We start from the raw sequence: 12,995 nt of genomic DNA on the forward strand, positions 1-12,995 counted from the left end.
CTAGTAAATTTCCTTTTCAACATTTATGTTTGTTGCTGTGGTAATAGAATGTCATAATTTCTCAAATAAGAAAGTAGAAGGGGAAACTTGTGTCACCCCGCTGCGCGTTGGTTGGAGTGATAAAGTTGAGTGCGTAACCCAAGTGAACTTATTTCGAACCAGAAAATGGTCCTTCTCATAATTCGACACCCATAAGCGGCCTTCAACAATGAGCGAGGAAACTAAATTCGAAGGTATCAATTACCCGAAACAAAAGACGGACAATGCCGCGAGCACATCATTGATGCACTGGTGTTCAACTGAGTGCCGGCGACTCCGATAACTGTCGGATGGGTCGGAGGGTGTCGGTCGGGGGGAAAAGCAAGGACGCGAGCTTGCGGCTCGAAGCTCCGTTCGTCTCGCAGTCAGTGCCGCGCGTAACGTGACCGAAGTACGACGGAGAGCAAAACGTGCGCGCGCATATCGCTCCGTGCGCCGTCAGGCGGGAGATTCAATTGTCACGTGTGGAAACTGTGCGCCGTAACTTCAAAAGTGTATTTCTTTCGCTTTTACCGTCATCTATTCACCCACTCAGTTGATCACTCATGTCTTCTTTGTTGCCATTGAACTAGTTCTAGGCTTCCTCGTTCGGTTATCATTCTTATCACTGTGTATTCTCGTTTCTTGTCTTCATATTATCCTTATCTTTTCCCCTCGGTGTTCTTCGTGTGCTTTTTCCTCACCGTCGACTGATCATCACCCAAAGGATTACCGGGCTGTGCTAAACGCAATTATCCGTCTTATCAAAACTAATTCCAACACACGAGAACTTGTGTTCTCAAAGTGACAGCGTCTAGTGCAGAGTGGTGTCATCGCGATCAATCCGCCACGCGATAGCGATCGATCGCTTTAGATTTCGTTTAGGACATTCCTTTACCGAAGGATTCGGTCCTTCGTTTTCGTTGGTGTGAAAATAAAGAGACGACTGTCGTTCAAACGGAAGTACCAAATACGGTCGCAACCGTAGCTAGTGAGTTTTATCACCCTGTATCACTGAAGAAAATTTCAAATACATGACGTGAAAAAGTTAAGACCCTTATTGTGCAGTGATGATCGCCAAGGATTGTTGGACAGATTCTCAAAGATTCCTAGACCCTTCGGACTTCACGGGGGTTCGAGAGTGTTCAGTTTTCAGTGATACGCAACGGTATATACTTTCGCCGTGTGAATAACGCGATAGGCGTGAGATGACCGGTGCTCTGTGCATGATCTGTCGGCGAACCTAGAAATGCAGGATTTGACGTATCTGACGGCTGAATAATGCCCGAATATCTAGCGCGAGGCCGCTGGTGATCGTAATTCGTAATTTCGGTTGTGAGTTTTGTGCCGTGACATGCTCGAGTTGTTGGAATATGTAGTGCGCGGGTTGCAGTGACGTTCGGTTTTGACTGAGTGCCCGCTGCCACCCCATCTATCCAACCATCCATTCATCCATCCATCCATCCATCCATCCATCCGTATGCCTATCCATCCGCTGTTTGCTCCGGCGCTCGGTCAGTTGTTTAATCTGTTACCCTGCAGCTCACCGGCGATCTGGAAATACCACAATGCTCCAGCTTCCAGATCCGGACCACAACAACGTGAGTTTCTCTATTGTTATTATTTCTATCTACCCGCCAATATCGAATCAATGCAGAATAAATAGGTATAGCCTTTTTGTGGATTGGAATTTTCCACTTGACGTTAGAAATTTCTAAATTTTGCTACCGAGATTGTTGAAAACCTAGAGTGAACTTGAGCTTGAAATCACTCACATCAGCCTTCTAAATAGGAAAGTTGGACGTGATAAAATTAATGGAAATTATGAGGATCGTTGAAGACCACGGGAAATACCTAATTGCAATCAATTTTACGATAAATTGACATTTCATCCTTTATTCTACATTTCGATAAATTTTGGAAACTGAAAGAGTCTTATAAAATCTACCACTGCGTTTCTCATTATGTTCTGAATCTGTTAGCATGTTTTGAATACTTTTAGAAATTTTCCTAATGTTTCAAAAGTTTTTACGAAATGTTTATAAAAAATCAATTTTTCATCAAATTTCTAATATCTTTTTAACACCTCCGGCCTTGACGACTGGTTTTGAAAAAGTTCGTGGAATAAGTTTTAATTTTGATATCTTCAGCAAAATTTTTCCCGAACCACAATTTCATGATTGAAACTCCAAGACTGAAATCTATCTCAAGAGTGTACGAATTACATGAGAGTTATCAGAATAAAATCGGAAACAATCAGATTTTACAAAAATATTATTCAGAATATATTTCTCGGTTCAAGAATAATCAAAGTATTTTCTGACGATTGGAACATTTGAATAATCCTGATTTGTCAGAATTCAGGGTGGCCGCAAAAAGAAAACAATAAAAATATTAGTTTTTATATCCCAATTTGAGACAAATCTTTGATCGAATTGATTCATGTTTAAAGAGCGGAAGAGACAAAGTGGTAAATCTGCAAATTTTAAACGAGTGTAACGCTAATAAAGTATCTCAACGAATTAGCACACTTACTAACTAAGTCTGTGAAAATGTGAAAAAAGCTGTGTTTTGGGTTCTGGAAATCTTCGAAATCTCATGAAATTTATTACGAAAAAATTAGCGCCCATTCTAGAAATATTTTTCGGACAAGACGTCGGTATGGTTATGAAAACCCGCATACACATGCACGTACGTGCACATTTGCCTGCCTGTGTACGTTATTCCTATTCGGGTTATTGATAACCGTATTTGAGAAATGGAAGTCCTTATGGATTGGGCGTTTGAAAGCATGCGAAACGCATAAAAGACTCGTCAGGGTGATCGCTTCAATCCTCATTTGAAACTGAGGAGCGGCGAATAACGTGGGCACGGGGTGGCGGCGGAGGGAAGAAGGTGGGGGTGGTATAAGGGGAAGGCAACATAAAAGGCCAGCAACCCCTATACCACGCATAGCAGGCCTCAATTGTTTCGGGCAGGCAGCGTTCATTTGTTTTTCTTTGCGTGTGCGCTTTTGCACGCCTCTTCCTCTCCGCCGCTCTTCTCTTCTCTCCACCTCCTCTCACCGCTCTTTCTCTTCTATTCCTCATCCTCCTGCGCCACGCGAATGACTTTTGTTTCACGCACGTGAAATCTACCTCCCGCGCGTACGAGCTGTATTAAAATCGGCCATTGTTGTGTTCGTCCGGTCTTCAATGCGGCTGCGGGAATTACTCTCAAAGCTTTTGAAATAATATCCCCTTGGTTGAAATACATGCATATATATGTGTATGTATGTATATATCTATATATATATGTATAAATGTATATACATAATATCAGAAAACTTTGGCATGTTGTATGTATGTATGTACGTCATATACATATATAGTACAATAGAAATGGCGTAGTGTTCGGTACCGCAGGTTTCATTTGTTCGCATAGAAATGAATCTAAAAACGAAACAGCGAAAGAATGTAAAGACAAAAGAAATTGGCATTTTTACGTATATATGTAGTAATTTTTTTGAAGGTGCCAGCTAGTTTTGTATCTTTTTTTTTTTTCTTCTTCAAATTTTGCAAACATTTGAGCGTAAAACGTGAATTCTTTTTGGACATTGATTTGGGGGTGCGTACGGTGAAATTTATCCGCAAAGTACGTGTGTGTCTTATTTGGGCTTGAAGATACGATTTGCTTTGTTGAAAGGGAGAATTCGGAAAAAGTTGTTGCGGCGGTTGACGTTTCATTTAAGCGAGTTGAATCATGATCCGCTAATTAAAACGGGCTCGTGTGATATCGCGGTCAACCCGACCGTCATACCCACCTCGACGAACCCGGATTACAAGCGAGCCCAACCCTCTTCTCCATTAAAAACGTCACTTACCAACCACCGATTAAAATAAACATGCGGGCTGCACGCATTTTGCGCCAACGTAAACGTGCACGCTCTGTTCGATTCTATTGTTAAAACGAAGGGAGGACGAGGCAACGGTGAAGGTGGTCGGAGGTCGGAGGATGAGGACTTCGAAACGCCTGCCGTGGCACGTGCCCTAGGCTTCGGAGGTCTGAAGCTAATCCCTTTGGGTTCGTTTGATATCCGAACGAATGGTTGTGCGGCTTGTTGGAACAATCGCAAAGAATATACGGGTCGGTACGTAGGTACTACATTATAGTAATTATATGAATGTCAGGCTAGTTGAAGTGTAACGTCATAAAAACAAACGTACAGAACGATTTGTAAAGGGTTCCCTGGCTAACTCGTCGACTTGTTTCCAAACATTGCAGCATAGCAATTTCGCAAGCTTCGAAATATTTCATATACTCTGCGTATTGTTTCACAAAAATTGAAGCATTCTTAAGGTCATGTGGTACTCCTACCTTTATCGACCGAGTAAGCTCATCCTTTTTCTTCCTGTATTGAATAAACAAACGACCGGTAAGGGTTCGAATTTCGATGGTGCATCAGTCTTTCTTCGAGGAATTTGGGAAGCTGGGTTCCTCAAAGAGAGATGTGCCGTCGCAGTTCGAACCCTTTCCATTCGTTTGTTAATTAATGAATAGGAAGAAAAAAGGTGAGTTTGCTCAGTCGGTAAAGGTAGGAGTACTACATGACCTTAAATAATAGGCGTACCTCTACAGTTTGAATTTCGAAGGACCGCAAGTGAGTGTATTGATCACAGATCATCGTACCGGAACAACCGCCAGCTGCACGTGATGAAAAAACGTTGATACGATGATTCGACACACGATCATCATCCGTGTGGAAGCGTAAAAAATAAACGGGCATAGCATATCGTATGGGCAATTATATCGGTCATTAGCTACGGCTTGGCCGTGTTCGAAAATTTTTCTTAATAAATGTGACGGCCGGCTGACAGCGATTGCCACAACAGGCCCGAACAACCAACCCCTCGTCCACGGCGCCAACCTGACCCACTACCGTCGATTTTCACCCGTCGTTCCGTCGACACCTACCTACCTTGTCATGGGAGCTCCGACACCCTTAGTGTGCATATGGTAACACGTGTTCCCCAAACGCAAAACACAAACTCATCGGGGCAAGGGGAAAGAATTTACGACGTGCTTTGAATGTGCTTCGAACATTGATGCTCAATAATCCAAAGCTGAAATTGATATTCCTTATCTCTTCTTGTAAAATCTTTGCATCGAGTCTATAACTGAAGTGACGCAGAGAAAATGGGTGTAGCGGTTTATTTCTCTGTCGTCGTAATGAAAGGAAACTTCGGGATGTAGTTGATAACTTCCGTTGATATGCATAAAGGCTGACAAGATGTTCAGCCGATTTGCCACCTGCTGCGAGGACACTTTTCTCTGCATTAGCTAAAAAGCATTCAGTCGTTCATGGTTATGGCTCGATTTGTATGCAGACGTCTAAGATGTTATACACACCCTACCCATGCCCAATGGCAGGGATAGTAGCACCCATTAATTTGACGGGAAAACTTGCGATGGAATGATATTTCCTGAAAGAGAAATGATTTGGTGTTTTTTTTAGGAAGGTATCAACTATGTATACAACGAAAGGGAAATCGAATATCAGTGAATCTTTCGATTTTATTTCAAGTTGGAGTTACGACTGAAAATGAATGAAGATGCGTTGATTTTATCATGATTTTATCAGGTTGTGATTCAAGTTACGAAAAAACACTACGAATCATTTCAAATCATAATCCAAGGGGTTCGGACTGTGTCATTTTCATCATTCATATAAGAATAGTCTTCGTCTTTTTCTTCTCCTTTTTTTTCTTCTTCTTCATATTGTAGCTGCGCAATGTTCGTCTCCTTGACAGAACGGGGGCATTGTCTTACTTTACTTAATGCAAAAGAGGTTCGTGCACGCGCACAGCGAAGCGGGTGCGCGTCATTCATTGAAGGCTTCTATGAAATCAAAGCTCGGATTGTCGGCGGAATTACCTCCATTTGAAAACGGCGTATTCAGAATTACTCGCACATGAAATTAACCTTACTTGTTCGCTCCTTTCAGTTACAGAGCTTCAAATATACAGGCTTATACTGTACACCTTGCTTATAACTCACCCTATAACGTGTGCAACAATCGTAATGACAGAACGAGAAATCCATATCAACCTTCATGTGTTTTATACCTTCTTTTCATCCGTAATACCAAAATATATACGCCGACTCATTTCAGCCTATATTAAAACAAGTTTCGTGAAATCATTGTTATACACATTGAGAGAAATGAATTGTCGGAGTCACAAAGTTTTTCTCAGACTGAAACAATCTTTTTCTTATCGCTAAGGTGTCGTAATCACAGTTCGCCACTGGCTTGGTTGATAATGATCGTGAATAGTGTGTGGAATCTTTGTTAATTCCAATGTTTGACACGCGATAGTTTTTCTCAGTGCAATTAAGAGGGGTTCAAAATATTCAGACATTCTTCGCAGAAGGATGAATACGACTAAATTGTAGCCACAATGCTGTCTCACAGCCGTATTCTGAATAGCCTTAATAAACTTGCTAACGCCACGGAAATACTGCGCCGAAAGACCCGGGCCAGAGCCAGTAGCAGCAGTTACCCGAACAAATATGAAAGAGGAAGTTTTCTCTCCTATTTCATCATTCACACGTTTATCTGCCTTCCTTCCGTCCTCAAATTTGAACTTAAGGACTAAGTTTTTGTGAAGTTGAGCTTTTTTGGCCTGTTATACATAATTTGTAGTGCGCGCTTTGCTACGTGAAAACTGCGTCTTTATCTGTACGTACGTTGCATGGCTTTCTGTAAGCTTACGTGGAAAGGGGATATGTAAAAAAAAATGGTTTTGTATGTGGTAATTTGTCGTCAACCGTGGCGGGAGGGTTGTGCTTAATAGCGCTCGACGTGATACTTGACGAGCTTTGGTTAGAAAGAATGATCGTGGAAAGTGGGAAAAGACGGTGATACGTTTGTTCTATTGGTTGTAACGCGTTGTTCAATCGCAGAGGTCCCGCTTTATCGAAGGAACCTTAGGCGAAGAAATTGAGATAATTATGAAATTGAAGAACTTTGGACTGAAATTTTGATTATCTTCAATTCTGTTGACTTAACGTTAGATATTATCTCAGCCCGAGAAGACCATTGAACCCGTCATTAGAAATCAATCCATTGAGTTAAATTTCGGATCATTCAAAAAATTGGATATTTAAAGCTTAGATCGTTCCGAAACATCATCATACAAAGTCAGGTTAACATTCTGACTGTTCAGAAACATGTCCATCCAAAGGTTTGACCATTTCAAAATTTGACCCGTCGAAGTTTAGGCCATCGGACAACTGGACAATTCGAAGTTTAGACTATCATTGAATCCATCATTCTAAATCAATCCATTGAGTTAAACTTCAAATCACTAAAAAACTTAGATATTTAAAGTTTAGACCATTCCAAAACATTATCACACCAAGTCAGGTTAGTTCAGAACCAGAAACTTGATCATTCAACGTTTAGACTTCAGAAACTTGACCATTCACTGTTTCATCATTGATCATTTCGAAACTTGACCATTTGAAATTCAGACTGTTCAGAAACTTGTCCATCCAAACTTTGGACCATTCCAAAACTTGACTTGCTGAAGATTAGACCGTCAGACAACTGGACATTTCAAAGTTTAGATCACTCTGAAACTCGACTATTTAAAATTGTCTTGAACTGAGATCCAGGCATCTTATGAACTTCCCGATAGCCTGTGGAACTAGATCCACGCTTCCTTTTTGAGCCGCAGTTGTCGGCTGATGCGCCCCGGCAGGACGGGTTGTTTACAGAGTGATGAGTCTTCACACTGAGTTCGTTTTTTCTTAGCTCCGTCTTTCCATGTTCTATGTCTTTCGCGTTCCAACCCCACTCCATGTTCCAACCATTGTTCGGCCGTTCCTTTATACAGAGTAAAGTATCTACAGGCGTGACACAATACCAGGGTGGCTGGGACGCGCGGCTGAGAATCCCTCGCACTCTCGTTTCTCTTTCCGTGCCTTCTTTACCTATAGAGAAAGGTACCTGCCTCGTTTCATTTCTTCTTTCATCATGCTTTTCCCGCAGTTTCATCGGCTAAGATCAGCAGGTTCTATCACGAGATAGGTATGCATGCGAGCAGCTGTCCTTTTTGCTGGTATTCCGAGTATCACCGCCACCTCTTTACTGGCGAGTCATTCAAATCTCGCTTACCCTAAATGAGAATCCATATTGAATGATGTCTGAGTATGCAAAAGGGATCCTTGTAGAATAAAACGGGCCATCACTTACGTAGAATCAAATTAATTTATTCGGTTTTAGTCGGAACCTTGGGGGATTTAAGTTGAAGTAATTCTTCCTCAAAAAAGACATATTCACGTTGTCGAATTAATGTAATCATTTTGTAAATAACTGTTGTTCATTTTGTATTTTTTATTTTTTTGGTAATGGTGGTGGTGGCGGTGGTTGAGTCTTTAGCGGAGACTAGGCTTCTTCGTCAAGTGACAAGGCAAGCACAGTTTGAAATCAGTCACGCCTGAAGCCAGTGTTTCTAATTATTGTACAGTCGGGTAGCCAGCAGCGATAGGCTTTCTTTATGCTGGCAACGTGCTATTTGCTAATAAGAATCTTTTCAAAACATCTACCTTTGAACACTACACATTCAATCTGTGTAATTTAATATGAACTGAATGGTGGCATTAATTAACAGAAGGCATTCATGCAAAGTCGACGGTATTCTTATCTGGAGGCTCCTTAGAAACCGTCTGCGAGCTTTTCACGAGGCGTATAATATGACGTGTGCATATTATAAAGCCTTTCATATTATCCTGACAAAAACAGGCTATATAAACTATTAGAACGTATTGTATGCGGTTTTGGTGGTGCCTCGCTTTGTAGGCGTACCTCCGTTATCTCTGCCTATTGACAGAATTTTTGTATTCCACTTGCCGAGTTTGCCTTCAAGGTCCACTTGACAATATCCACCAGTTTTTACAGTTGCTACAGTTAATAACAATCTCTGATAACGCCAGGTTATCAGATATAAATTCACCGACAATACAGAACATGGAGTGAAAGTCAAACGTCGGTTCTTCGATCGGTCCTAAAGAGCGATGACGAGAGTACGACATTTTTTTTTTTTTTCGCGTTTGCCGATATCTTCGAGTCCCAAAGACCATCAGGCCGCGTCGGTATATCAGTATTATAGCATAGAAGTACGAAAAGAGTCCACCTTCCCGTTCTTCTCACGTGGTGAGCACTTCCATCAACCTATTCTCTATTCACTAGCAGACAAAGCTTGTCCTCCACCCTGCCGCGGGGGTCGGTCAAGTCACCCTCCGGAGGCTCAAAAGGGCTGGAAAGACCCCTGGTCGGTGTATTATTCTATAGCCGTGCGTGGTTACCAAACTTATTAACTGGGATGACCAGCAGGACGTGCCTACATTTTACGATTGCGTTATTTATACCGCGGAGCCATGGTCATTATCACCTGACAGTGAGACTTAACACTCTTCGGTTCGCGGACGGTGCGCAACCAATTGCTCAATTATTTTGTCAGAAGTACAAGCGTATCTATAACTGTAACCATTTCTGTTTGCAATCTTCAAATGCAGCCAGATTATCGATCGTGCTGCCTATACTTACGTTCTCGGTTTATGTTCAAGGGATGCTGGTCATTTTTTATTTGTAACCGATAGGTTCGGCAAATCATACTTTGAATCCTTTTTATCCCCTGATTAATTTCTTAAAACTATTGGGGCAATGATTATCTTGCTGATTTTTACCCAGTTCGCAGATTCAGACATGCCACTTTATAATAATGAAATTTACAGAGTTCTTGTGGAATACGATTTACTGAATTTTTAGGTAATACTAAAAAGCAGGTCCGGCAACCCTTTCAGTTGCGGGTGAGGTCGTTGCTCCGGGAAAGTCCTCACGAAGAAAGCCGGACGACTTTTGGATCTTTCGAGCGTTTTCGCTTCTTCTCTGAAGAAATTGCACATATTGCGGCTGAAACTTGTCGTTTTCGGTAGTTTGTTTCTGTTTGTTTTTTTTTTTTCTTTTTTTCTTATAACTTCCCCGATAAACGGTACACGTGGTTTGTTGTACGTGCATTGATGTCGCGACACCCGGTGTATATGTGCACATATAATATATGGGACAAAGGGAAGAATCCGTGAGCATACATCGCGCGAAGTCCATCTCGCGGAAAAGATGGGAGAAGAGGAGAGCCACGTTTGGTGCGGATATGGGGGAGTGGGACGGGGGTGGGAGGGGAGGAGGTCCTGGCGCACACGACGCCGGGCGTCGTCGCGGCACATTCACGTACGTGCTTCGGCGTGACGTCACCGCATTGTTAGACGAGCGAGCATTGTAGTCACTATTGTGAGTCTCGCCATTATTCTAAGACAATCGTCCGACACAATGAGATGAGAGGACGAGTAGAATGGACGGACGATTCAGCGTGCGCCCAACGACGACGACGACTACGATGATGACGATGACGATGACGATGACGACAATAACGATGACACCGGAATTCTCTCAAGAAGAATATCAAATGCTTCAGCCTCCTCGTAACCGCCACACTATCGTAGATCACGTTATAATATGATTTCTCGACATTCTTGTTGGCCTTGTGATTTGTCCAATCGATATTTTGAACATATTGTCTTTTACAAACTTTCATTGTAATTAAAGGGATAAACGCAATTAATTTTGATATGAAAACTTGCTATGCGGGACTTTATAGAAATGGTTTACACGCGGTAGTGAATTCCAGAGTTCGGTATGAGTGTGACATTTTCGATAGAACGAAAATCGTCACGAAGGGATTCCCTGTCCTCAGTTTCCTCTTTGTACCGATCTTGGTACCTTCGCTTCTTTATGCGTGAACACAGGTAGTAGAGGGCTCTAGTGGTATGGGTTGTACGCATAGTATATAATTTTACAACATATGTATGATCACTTTATTAGTTAATCCTATCCCAAATACAAGCATAAAGACTTAACGATCGAGGGAGAGAGAGAGAGAGAGAGAGAGAGAGAGAGAGAGAGAGAGAGAGAGAGAGAGAGAGAGAGATTTTTTTTTTTAGATTTATTTTGATTTTATGCCGTGGCCCGTAGGAGCCAATGGGCAAGTTGAACAGAGACAGAGAAAATAGAATATAAAATAAAATATAAAATAAAATAAAATAAAATAGAATATCTTAATAGTATAAACATAAACAGGAAGAGTAACAGCAAACTTATAATACTAAATAGATGTAATACTATACAGTTATAAATAGGAAAAGAAAATAGAGAAGTACATTTCTGAGAATTATTAGGGGTAATGTAACAAAATAACAAAATAACACTTACAATTGCGATAATGAGGTAGGGAATAGACTTAACCTAAAAGGGGGTGAACGAAAACTAAGTAATCAAAGCCTCGGCGACGGTGCTAGGTTGACGGCTGCTAACTCCAATGCGAAAAGCCGATCGAAGAGTTTAGCCTTGAAGACCGCCAGAGAGGAGGATTGCCGGAGTGATAGAGGTAGGGTCGGGATATTAAAGAAACTGCAGTCGAGAGTGGCATCAGGAATAGAAGAGGTGGAGCCGCAATCCAGTCCAACGAGGGTAGATTCAGATGGCTTCGACATTAGTCAAGTACGATGCGAGAGTAGTTGAAGATCGGCCTCAGATTTTATCAGGATGTGATCAGAGGACGCATCCCGCTTGACGTATACTAATCCATTTCGGGTCCAGATGAAGCGATAGCCTCTCTCCTTGGCATAGGCTCTCACCTTTCCTAGAAATTTGGAAAGAGTAGGGGGCAGATGCTCGTTGATGAAAATAGGAGTCCGAGGCTGATCGTGCGGCAAGCCAAGCTGATTTGCATAAATGGGGCCTTTAGCTCTTTTGGCGGCAAGTAGGCGATTCCGACATTGGACGGATCTCAGTTTGCATAGAATCAATCGAGGCTTGTTGGAATCCAATGTGCTTTTGATGCGCCCAATCTCCAGAACATCCAGAACAATCTCCAGAGAGAGAGAGAGAGAGAGAGAGAGAGAGAGAGAGAGAGAGAGAGAGAGAGAGAGAGAGAGAGAGAGAGAGAGAGAGAGAGAGAGAGAGAGAGAGAGAGAGAGAGAGAGAGAGAGATAAATAGACAGACGGACAGACAGATGGATAGATAAATAGTTGATATAAAAAATTTATTGACGCACACTTCGTTGTACGTTATAAAAAAAAAAAAAATATTGAAATAGTAGTAACAATAGCAATGATGCAGCATATTTAGCATGACATACTAGACAGAGGAATAGAGAGAGGGAGAGAAACAGATAGACGACAACGCCACCGAAAGTTTTCACTTCTGTTGTGCGTTCCACGACGCTCACCTTTTTTGTCGTACAAATGTCATCTAGGTAATTTGTGGTTATTCGCAGAATCCTTTAGCCCGAAACTTGATCTAATTTTGCCGCCTCCCCCCCCCCCCCCCCCCCCCCCCCCCAACGCCTCCAGAACGGTGAAATTGCAAAATCTGAATACATGTACGTGTATAATTGAACCGGAGGGGTGTCTGATCCGCCAGGCCAGCGAACGATCCAAATATGCATACCCATGCATACGTAGTATTCGGAAAACTTAAGAAGCTCGTGCGGTAGACGCCACATGATCGTCGTAAACTCCTGGGTAGCAGAGTTGTGTGAGTGGCGCCCCGATGCCGAGGATGAAAGGGGGGAAGGAGGGGTGCTCAACGCAAGAGTAGGTGTACGTACAATAGATTTGGAGGTCGTATAAGCTGTGTTGGTGCCGCTGCTGCATTGTTACATCACCAAGCATTGTTGCTGGGGGTAGTTATTGTGTTGCGAACCTGTTTTGTGACCGATCGAACCGGATCGCACACCCGTTCGTACGTCATTCGCCATAATGGATACCACAGCCACAGGAACTAAGCCTTGGAACTGACGGTGGTTCGATGATCATCTAGATACTGAACTTTGACCGTATACCAGTAATTTCTCAACACGCGCTTATTAGCCTTTCG

The 12,995-nt window shown here is 42.3% G+C and overlaps 1 protein-coding gene across 8 annotated transcripts in view; it reads left to right on the forward strand.

Moving 5' to 3' along the window:
* Window positions 1-424: 424 nt before the first annotated feature.
* The window catches only part of LOC107222045 (transcription factor Sox-2), a 314,756-nt gene continuing 302,185 nt past the window's right edge, over window positions 425-12,995 (forward strand). For all 8 annotated transcript variants that reach the window (XR_006902923.1, XR_006902925.1, XR_006902924.1 and 5 more), the window contains exon 1: window positions 425-1,619. The gene's annotated coding sequence lies outside the window, so the exon portion shown is untranslated. The remainder of the gene's footprint in view (window positions 1,620-12,995) is intronic.

Source organism: Neodiprion lecontei, chromosome 2 (genome assembly GCF_021901455.1).
Source record: "Neodiprion lecontei isolate iyNeoLeco1 chromosome 2, iyNeoLeco1.1, whole genome shotgun sequence".
NCBI classification, from domain to species: domain Eukaryota; kingdom Metazoa; phylum Arthropoda; class Insecta; order Hymenoptera; family Diprionidae; genus Neodiprion; species Neodiprion lecontei.